The sequence below is a fragment of the Theropithecus gelada genome, chromosome 1, assembly GCF_003255815.1.
Source record: "Theropithecus gelada isolate Dixy chromosome 1, Tgel_1.0, whole genome shotgun sequence".
Taxonomy (NCBI): Eukaryota; Metazoa; Chordata; class Mammalia; order Primates; family Cercopithecidae; genus Theropithecus; species Theropithecus gelada.
This window is the reverse complement of record NC_037668.1, coordinates 156316575-156327885: the sequence shown is the minus strand read 5'-3', so window position 1 is coordinate 156327885 and position 11311 is coordinate 156316575.

Below are 11311 nucleotides of genomic sequence, written 5' to 3'. Positions count from 1 at the left end.
AATGTAAGCTCCAGCAACAATGCCTAGCAGAGAAATGAATCAATTTATGCATTCACTCCACAAAGTATATTAAATGTGTACAAAGTGCTTAGACCTATGCTACAGGATATGGGAGAATATAAAGGAAAAAAAAAGACACTTTTCATCCCTCAAGAAAGTTCAGTTAGGTATGAAAGCGCTAAGAGAGAGTGCTGGCTGAATGACTTCCCTTTCCCCAGAGTTCATTTCCACTGACTGATTCCTGTGGGAATAGGGACCTCCCTATAGAAAAATACCTCAATTCTCAGTATGGGGAATTCAGAGACAAATAGGGTTTTCTGAAAAACTGGGATAAGTTTGAGAAAGAACCTGATGAAGGCCAAACTACAATGGAGGTGTGTGAGATCCACCTCTGGAAAGCAGTCTACTCTGAGAGAAGAAAGAACCTGCCTGACGTGATGAGGTAGGCTTGGCAGCACAGCACAGGGACTGGGGAAGAGAACTGGTTGACTACAGCAGGCAGCGACTGAATGCAGCCTCCTGCAAGCACATGTTTGTTCCAAGGAAACAAAAGCTTGTCTGTGAGCATTCACAAATCTCTAATTTTAGAGGCCCAAGCAACACTGCTCTGGAGATCCTCTGAAAGAGTACAACACAGAGAAAAGGTAGTTATTTACCTTCCAGAAAGCGAGGTGACAGCTGGAGACCTGGTAAAAGAAGGACTATCAGTTAGTAGCTCAGGAGGAGCAGCAGTGGGTAGGGCTGTAGTGTGAGTGAATGGTATCAATCCAAGTAGAACAACAAAGCATGCAGCTCCCAGAGGAAACATTAGTGGTCAAAGAGTAGAATGCATCAGCTATATAGGCTGCATCCCAAGAAGAATGACGCAGCTGTGGCTTGATACAACAGCACAGGTAGTTAGCACCGAGCTGATTGGAGAAAGGAGGAAGATGGCAAGTGGGAAATGCTCCAATCATGGCAGCTGTGGCAGAGACTTATGGAGCTATGGCTAGGCAGAAAGTGAGGGCAGTGGCATAGGAAGTGGCTCCAATTTCTACTGGCACAGGAGACCTCTGAGCAAGGATTCCTGGCATTCAGTAACATTGCAGGTACAGGCCCATAAGCTGGGTATCCATATTAGTGCCATCTCATTTACCAAACAGACTGATGAGCCCTGCAAGCATTTAGATGACACAGACACAGCATCATGACTGATGTTCAAAATTTCTAAGAAACCCATATGACATAGGCATCAGCTGGTAAGAAGAAACACCAGCCATAGGACTAGAGTTGGGTAATGGAGATGCCTTACGGCACCAGGTGTTAACCCTTAATAGTTAGATCACAAGGAGATCTAGAGAGGTCCCGAAGAAGGTGCCAGGACAGCCTGGATGATGGTTGGGCAGTTTAATCAGGAATTTAGAGTAACAGTTATTTACTAATCACCAAAGAATTCTTTTGATATTTTAACAACCTATACAACCACATAGGACGATACCAGCTGAATATCAACCCTAAACGAAGTTAAGCAAGAATACAGAGGACTACTTGAGTAAATGTCACTTGAGAGGCATTGTCAATGCTATAGGATGTCTCCAGGAAGAAATAGCCCTATTGGCTGGAGCGGAAGACTAAAGGTAGGCTGTTTGGTAAGCAGGAACTTTCATTCTAGAAATCAGAGAGCTGGGTTCTGATGCTGACCCAGCCTCTTCCTAGTCTGCAATTGCAGACACCACTGTTCAAATGTGAGAAGACTTATAGGGAAGAAACACCATGGCAAAGCAGGCATGGATCAGACCGTGGAAGGCTGTGAGTGCCAGGCAAAGAGGTGTAAACTATAAAGCCATGCTGTGGAAGAAGACAATATTGCCCAGGGGTGTGGGATAAGAATGAAGGCTTCAAGTTCCTCAGTAACATATTTCCTGAGCAGGTGTTTGGCTAGAGATCTGAATATTGTTACTGTCATGTGGCCAAAAAGAAAATGTCAACAGCAACATTTAATAGCTTTGGTAGGAATAATATAAGAAATCTATGCACAAGGAGAACTAGCAATGGTTTGAGCCCTGTCCAAGTGACTGCCACCAGCCATTATGCAGAAAAAGAAAACAAGGAAGGAAAAATAACAAGGCATCATAGGAATACAAGTCAAAGGACAGCAATCAATGGGCTTGTGTGCAGCCTGGGAAATGAACAGAGCAGGAGAGAAAAAAAAAAAAAGAATGGCCAGATTCCCAGAAAGCTACTGCTGCCACAGGTCAAAAGACTGCTGGGCAGATGATAACCACTCATTTTAGAATTGGATCTGAGCAGGAAGTGGCAAAGCATACTTAATGTCCTGGAACTTGCCTCCTCTTCTCTGAAGGCTAGAAGGAAAAGAGGTGATGTAGATAACGCCACGCGGCATGAATAATGTAAATGACAAGGGGGTGAAGGTTGGATCTGCATGTTGCCATGCCTGTGGAGCCTTGCCACTGGGGCCCCTGATGTGAATGGTCCCTTCAAAGATGTCTTCTTCTCTGTCACCTGTCCCCCAGTACTGTGACATCCCCCTTTTTCTCAGCAATTATAGCACACAGAGTCCGGCAACTGCATCACTGTCACCCAGGCTGGAGTGCAGTGGCGCAATCTCGGCTCACTGCAACCTCCACCTTCCTGGCTCAAGCAATTCCCCTGCCTCAGCCTCCCGAGCCCTGGGATTATAGGCACCCACCACCACGCTTGGCTAATTTTTTTGTATTTTTAGTAGAGATGGCATTTCACCATGTTGGCCAGACTGGTCTCAAACTCCTGACCTCAGGCAATACGCCCTCCTCGGCCTCCCAAAGTGCTGAGATTACAGGCGTGAGCCATCGTGCCCAGCCTGGAAACTGCATTCTAACACTTACCTGAATACCTAAATACTGTCTTGTATCGCTTTGGAGTTTTATTTGTTAATTTAATTACTCTACTAAACTCTAAATTCCACAATGGCATTGGTTGTGACTTGCACTATTTTGTTGTTGATATTGTTGTTTTTGTTTTTAACAACACACAATGCTTTGTATTCTGCTGGACATATATTGGGAGGTACTTAATGAGTAATTATTGAAATGTATTTAAGTGAAATCATTCATTCAACAAGCATTTACTGAATGCATGCTATGATCCAGTTGCTAGATCAAAGCAAGGGAGAAAGTAGAGACTCAAGCACAGTGTAGCTAATAAGTAAATAAGTCTATACTGTGAAGTGCAGAGTGCCAAGAAGTCTATGGAACTTCTTTTCTTTCTTTTCTTTTTCTTTTTTTTTTTTTTTTTGACACAGGATATTGCTCTGTCACCCAGGTTGGAGTTTAGTGGCATAATCATAGCTCACTGCTGCCTCAAACTCCTGGGCTAAATAGATCTTCTCACCTCGGCTTCCCAAGTAGCTAGGACTACAGGCATGTATCACTACACTTGGCTACTTTTTAAATTTTTTATAGAAATGGGGTCTCACTATGGTTTCCAGGCCAATCTCGAACTCCTGGCCTCAAGTGATCCTCACACCTTGGCATTCCAAAGTGATGGGATTACAGGCATGAGTCACCACACCCGGCCTGTGGGACTTCTTAACCTAGATTTCTCTGAAGAGGAGAAGCATCAGAAAGCAGTAAACTTTTTAAGTTGCCATCACAAGATATGTTGCCCCAGCAGGCAATGATACTAGAAACCATCACATCACTAGGGGAAGCATTCAAGACCACTTCAATAGAATTTGTTGTCCACCGCATCAGCACCAAACCCATTCTGCTTCACATTTTGACTTTCTCTGGCCTGCCCAGCAGTCTCTAGAGAGATTCAGGAAAATATTGCATCTACAAAACAAAGACAAGATGCTATACAAAAAGGATTGAGAAATTAGAAATTAAAGGGTTGGACAGTCTCGAAATATGTATAAATAAAAAATAAGAAGAGTTAGAAAAAATAGCCATTCAATACAGGAGATCCAGCATTGACTAAGAGCAGTTCCAGAAATTTAGAGCAGAGAAACAGAGAAGAGGGAACTATCAAATAAATAACAGGAGACCATTTCCCAGAATTGAACGTGGACATTAGATTCAAAATGTTAAGTGCCAACAAAATTCTAATTAGTATAAATGAAAGACACATGCACAGGTATGTTCACTGCAGCACTATTCACAACAGCAAAGACATGGAATCAACGTAAATGCCTATCAATGATGGACTGGATAAAGAAAATGTGGTACATATACACCATGAAATACTACGCAGCCATAAAAAGAAAGAGATCATGTACTTTGCAGGGCATGGATGGAGCTGGAGGCCATTATCCTTAACTAACACAGGAACAGAAAACCAAATATCACATGTTCTCACTTAAAAATGGTAGCTAAATGATGAGAACACATGGACGCATACAAGGGAACAACACACACTGGGACCTTTTGGAGGGTGGAGATTGGGAGGATACAAGTTTACCTATGTAACCAACCTGCACATGTACCCCTCAACTTAAAATAAAAGAAAAAGAAAGACCTACCCCTAGACAGATCTTTTTTAAATTTCAGAATACCAAGACTGAAGCAATGATAAAGTCTTCCCACAAGGGTGGGGAAGCAAAATAAAATAGGCCACTGATCAAACAAGAATCAGATTATGTCAAATGTCAAACGTCTCATCAGCAACACTGAATGCTAAAAGACAACTGAGTGACATTTTACATTACCCACTTAATTTTGCTGTCACCCCAAACCTGAGAAATAGTTACTCTGTTAATGTGTCCTTCCATGTCGAGGGAACTCCACATGGGCAACGTTCCTGAACTCTCTCCATTTCTTCTCAGGGAGGAGTGACTGAATCCAATTTGTGAGTTGGATTACACATGAACCGCATATGGGGAAATCCAACTCCTTCCTTTCTCCTTTTGTTAGGAACAAGCTTCCCACAGGAAGCATAATTGTGCTCTGCCTCTACAGGCTGCAAAGCAACCAGCTCTCACCCCTCATGGAGATGTCTGCTCAGTCCTATGGCTCTGCATTTGAAGACTGCTTGCCTGCTGATACATGATATTTCATCCATGGAAGGCACCATCAGTGAAAGTGGCATCATGATTTCATGTACCACAAAGAAAGAAAAACACTGACCATTAAGCAATACATTCCATTCTATCACTTTGAATTTCTTAATGCTTTTTGAATAAGATTGTTTCTTTCAAACCTACGTGTTTATGACATGTCACTCTTTTGTATACATAAAAAGGAAAATAAGTTGGCTAATACATATCTTTAAAATTCACATTTAGAATCTGTTTTGAATCACATTTTGACTCAGAGTGATGTAGCTATGTGATTTTTTTAAAAAAAATAATTTCCTCCTTGCTATCAAGATACAGCTTTGGTTTCATATTATTCTGGAATTGTCTTCCAAGCTGAAGACATCCATTCTGTTAGCATTCTGTCTTTTAGAAGACAGCAAAAAGAGGTTTTAGATAACAACCAGGACTTTTTTATTTATTCTTCCCTAAATGGTCCTTAGTAGTTTGTTGATGGAAACATCAAGAGATGCAGTGGCCTAGTCTTGCCACCAAGAACAGCCCAAGTTCATGTGTGTGCAGGCACTAACAACTATGTCATGACTGCCACTTGGCCAGCAGCAACTGTAACATGCCATTGATTGTGAAATGCACCCTCAGTGAAAAGATGTTAAATGTGAAGGGAAAGTACATTTTAGTATCAATAAAATACAGTAGCCATACTCTTTAGTACCAGCTTAATCACTAATAAAAGGGATGTTCAGTCTCTCATCTGTTCTATTATTTTGTTGTGTTTTTCAATTTGTTCAAAACTTGAATATGAAAGAGGGCCGCCATTTATTGGGTCCCTTCGAATCCCAATGGGAAGTACTACTATTATCCCTATTTTACAAGTTAAAAAAGGAGGCTCCGTAAAGTTAAATAACTTTCCCAAGGATGCACAACTCAGGGGCACCATTGAACTGAATCCTGGTTTGCTGTACTGCAAGCTCACTGCCCTTTGTAAACTACCCGATGAAAGAGCTTTAAAGGATGGATACCAGCTAAATTTGAGAAGGACTAAAGATGTGCGTGGTCTTTTCAGGAACCTCTAAGCTTTCCTCACCGCTGGAAGGCAGAAAGTAACAGAAAGGGGGTGTGTGAAAAGAGAGCAAAAGGAAGCATTGACCTTTGCAAGGATGATAGGCAATTTTGTAAAATAATTTTTTTTTTTCTAGCTTAAACAGGGTTGCCGGAGAAGCCTTCTCTACTTTTGCACTCCAGGTGAAGAGGCTCTGCGATCTGCTCCCATGGTAACTTGTACTTCTTCAATCTTAGAACTTACCACACTTTACTGTAATTACTGGTTTAACCATCTCTACCACTAACTACAAATACGCTTTGTGAGCAGAAGATTGATTCTATCTAGGCCATCATAATATTCCCAGAACTCAGTATGGGACCTGGCACAGAGTAGGTACCCCAAAACTGGCTGGGATCTGAACACACAACCCAGTTAGTGGTAGGCATGGTCTAGACAGCAAACAGGGATATTACCTAAAAACAAGGAGAACTATTGGATAAATTTAAATATTAGACCAATGTAACCAGGATTATGTTTTGGAGAGATATCTCTGGCTGCAAGGCTAAAGGGAATTAGACGGAACAGAGTAAATCCAGAGAGATAGTTAGGAGGCTGCCGCAGTGGCCTGGACATGATGTCCTGCAGCAAGAAGATGACAATCTTCTTGTCCCCACCCCTAACCCAGGGCAGTTCCCCAGCCCTCAACCTAGTTAAGGCCACTGCCGGAGACTAACAGAGAAGTCTGGTGCTGAGTTACTTTCCAAGATATGTCAGAGCTTGACAGCAGAGGGTAATAGCTATTGCGGGGAGGGTCCTGCTTCATTTACTTGTACAGACTCAGAGAGAATATCTCAGTTTTGATGTGTGGGCCTGAGAACAAACCCTGTGGGCCTTATGAAGATCCGAAGCTCAATACCTACAAGGTATCCAAAGGCTATGCATAAGGCCTGATCATTGAATAATTTCACATCCCAAGCACACAAAACATTTGTGATTCTCAACACATTTTTACAAACCATTTGATTTCACTTGGAACAGATTGCTGTCAGGAGGAACATTTTTCCAGGTGGGAAGTTCTCCTTTGTTTCACCCTTGGCAGCCCTTCCTGACATTCTCAGGCACATATCTACACCCTTCTGCTGTGAACCTTTTCCCTCTAACCCTTTCCGGAGCTAATGGAACCCCTCTCAGCAGCAAATCATTCCTTGAGCCTGTATTACATCTCTTCTTCCCAGGATTTGCTCCATGGTTATAATTGGCTGCATTCCGCTCCCCTCTGTCCATAACACCATAGATCATACAGGCAGAGATGGATCCCTAGTGAACTAGAACAAGCTTATGGCTTCAGGAAGGCATTAAGATATGCATATTTTATTTTAACATCCTTTGTGTATAGGGTATCCAAGGCTTGTGTCTTCCTAAACAACCTCCCTGGCTAAATAGTATATGGATAAACAATGCATTATATAGGTTACATTCAATAAAATCCAAAGGCCACTTATAGGGGAAAACAAGTCCAAAACCTTCCCTTCTCATGACTCCTTTCTTTGCGTGATTGATGAAGTCTGCACTTCTGTTGCAGAACATGAACTCAATTAAAACAGTTCCTATACATTGCTGCTGGAATCACTTTTGAATGTCCCCATCCTATAAACATATCATATTATAATATTAATGTGAAACCTGCTCACTTTATTGCCTCAGTCCCTTCACAGTTCATTGATTTACCAGATGCCAAGCATACATCCCCTTTACTGTGTGTGTATGTGTTTTATGGTGGAGGATGCATTATCAGTCCCATCCAAAGTTTCTCGCTGAGGTTTTCCCTATCAATTGTTTCCTTACGGTTCGTAGCATATGGACAGTTTATTCTCTCATCAATCCTCAGTGGGCCATTCATGTCTTTGATAATAATAACAGCATTAATGGATGTGTTCCCATTTCAGGATATACCATTATCTCAAGCTAATTTAATTAAACAGCACCACAGCCCTGTGTCCCTGCTTTCTATTGTTCATCATGCTGTTCTCCCACTCCCCAAAAGAATGAGTTCCTGAGCTGACAAAGCTCATTCTTCCACTTTGAGAAGCATGGAAGGTCATTGGATGAAGGTTCATGGAGACTAGAATTGATTAGTGAGTGCAGTCACAAGGGGAAGACAAGAAAGGATTAGGCAAAGAAATTAAAGTTTTTTCTGCCCAAGAGCTTTGTGGTCTAATAAAATGAGCATGGACAGAAGTTGATTCAAATCACAGCTCTACCACCTACCAGCTCTTTGACCTTGGAAAATTTGAGCATTTTTAGTTTTGATGTCTTCATCTATAAAATGGACACAAGAATAGACTTTTAAATGGCTGTTTAAAAGATTTAACAACATAATGTAAGTAGAGTCCTTAGCACACGGTTGGAACTTTATCAATGTTAGCTTCTTTCAGCTTCTTCCTACCTCTCAACTTGAGTTTCTGCAGTGGATGCTGTTAGTATATATTACAGGTGTGTACTGCTCTACACAGAAGTTGTGTTTCTAAATAAAGGGTGTAAATTAAATTAGAGAAATGAGTCATATTTTAAATGTAGTGGAGAGTATGCTGTTTAAAGTTCTGGTGTGTTGCATTCTCTTCTGAAACAAAAATCACCTTGTTACCCATAACAAGTGTGCATAAAGCAATAGATTGTTGTACGAAAGACTTTCTAGAACTGACTTATAGAACTTCTTCTCTGTGGTGGGTGAAATAGTGATATTGTCGCTTAATAACATTTACTGAGAGCTTACTATTGATACTCTGCTAGTATTTTATGTGTATTATTTACATTCTCTGTGAAACAGATACCACATTATCCCCATCTTATAGATGAGAAAACCGAGGCACAGAAAGGTCATGCAACATGTTCAAGGTCACATAGTGAGTGGCAAGCTCAAATTTAAACTCTAGCAGTCTGGTACTCCTGAGAGACGTTAGGGTGGGAGCTCATTTTAAATGGAACCCCATAAGAAACACTTAAAATGACTATCTCCCTTAACCCAAGGCTTCTTAAGAACCTAAATTGTATTTTGTATTCATCTGAAGAACCTCTAATTGTACTCTCAATTTAAGGATCTTAAGCACGTAATTGTACTCTTAAAATTTTCCTTAAAACTGCATTTGCCCGTTAGACCACAACTAAAATCTGCCACCTGGCTACTCATCCTGCCAGAAAAACAAGGTGGATGGCATTTTAGAGCTCATCTTAAACATTGCAATTCCTTGGGCTCTTCCGAAAGACCAAAAGTCTCACTTTGTCCATCCTTATGTGAACTCGTGCTATCTAGGACCCTGTTTGTGCATTAGACTTTGAGATCTAGAGAAGTAGAATGGGATTGTTGAAGAGTCTGGGAAGGTGCTGAACAGAGAAGGTGTGAGTAAGCCTCATCAATTTAATCAATCGAGATTGAAGAAAGATGGTAGGAATCTAATTACTCATTATCAACTATGCACCAGACCTCATGCTGGGTATTTTCAACAAGACTGGGCAGGAGGGCTGTCTAGAGTGTAAAATTTAAGGAGGTTCTCACTCGCAGGGTTGTGCAAATACATCAACCCTGATTGTCATATACTCATTTTATTTAACCATCAGGGAAAACTTGATAGGTGAGTGTCTTAGTCCATTCAGGTTGCTATAACAAAATACCTTAGATTAAGTAATTTGTAAACAACAGACACTTATTGCTAACATTTCTGTGGCCTGAGAAGTCCAAAACCAAGGCTCCAACAGATTCAGCGTCTGGTGAGGGCCCACTCCTCATTGATGGCACTTTCTAGCTCTGTCCTTGCATGTCAGAAGAACTGAAGAAACTTCCTAAGCCTCTTTTATAAGGGTACTAATCCCATTCATGAGGAGTTCATCCTTATGACACCGCTAAAAAACTTCCTAAAGACCCCACTTCTTAATACAATCACTTTGGGGGTTAGGTTTCAATGTATAAATTTTGGGGGGACACATGCCATGTGTTCAGATCCCAGCAGTCTGTATTAACAGCTTGACACATTTGTATCCCATTTGAAAACAGATAAGAATTCAACTCCAAAGCCAACCTATGTTATCAGACTTGTTCTTAGAAATTCATCTTTTCAGTATCCCCTTATGTTATCCCAGATTTAACTCAGAAAGAATTTAGGAGATGATGCTTAGCTGTATAATGTCATTTATGCTAGGATCCATGTAAACAACAGATGTCTCTCTACTATTCCTGTCACTCAAAGTGACTCATCCCAGTTTCTCCACTTTATAAGACATGGTTCCCTCATCCTCAAAATGAGAACAATAAGAATATAGCCCAGGGTATCATGGGTCTCGGTGGGTTGCAAAGATGTACAACATTGCACAGCATTATAAACGCTCAGGGAACCCAACCTTAGTGATTCAGAGTCCCTGTGCTCAGGAGACAGTGGAGATTCCAGACCTCAATCAACCTTCTACTTCCTAACCTAGAAAGAAAGTAAGGTACCCACCAGGCAAATAAATGACCTAATGGGAAACCTGAAACTCCTAGAGAGTGGGGTTAGCTCAAGACTATCCTCCCAATTTCGGCCTCAGAGAAGACCTCCTCTGAGGTCTCATAGCCTTGATCCCCTCCACTTCCATTTGTATCTCTTCCTGGGGAAAGACCAGTGCCAAAGGCAGGATATGAACAAGTGTTGGAAAATCATAACTCAAGCATAAGTCATTCTCCAAACCCTGAAAAACCCTTCCTATCACTTCCACTCTCTTCTTTTTCATGATTTCTCAGAAAAAAAAAATTGTTGGTTCTATTTCATTGAAAGAATCTGGTATATTTTATTTCATCAGAATAGTTTTGAGATTTGGGGCAAGAAGGAGTCACTCACACATTTCTAAAGACTCCAACTGTTTGGATCATGCCTCCTTTGTGGCTGGTCCCTCTCTTCTCTCTGAAGAAGCTCAGTGCCTACCTCAGTGTCAGCTTCATTCAGTCAGGTGTCATTTTCAATGCTATGTCAGTTGGGCAGGCTGTCAGTCTCGTTAGGATTGTTCTCCTTGGCACTGGCAATAGCCTATGTAGTGCTTCTCCCAACAAACAGCCTCAAGACTGGACAATCACACCTTGCTGAATGTCTTGAGCTGGCCAGGGTCAAATGCTCACCTCTGCAGACAGCTTGTAGCTCACATTACATGGTCTTCAGGATGGAGAACTAGAGATCAGGAGATATAATTGGAAAAAAAGAAAAGGAAAAGTTTTTCTTGTGGAAAATTGGAGAGAC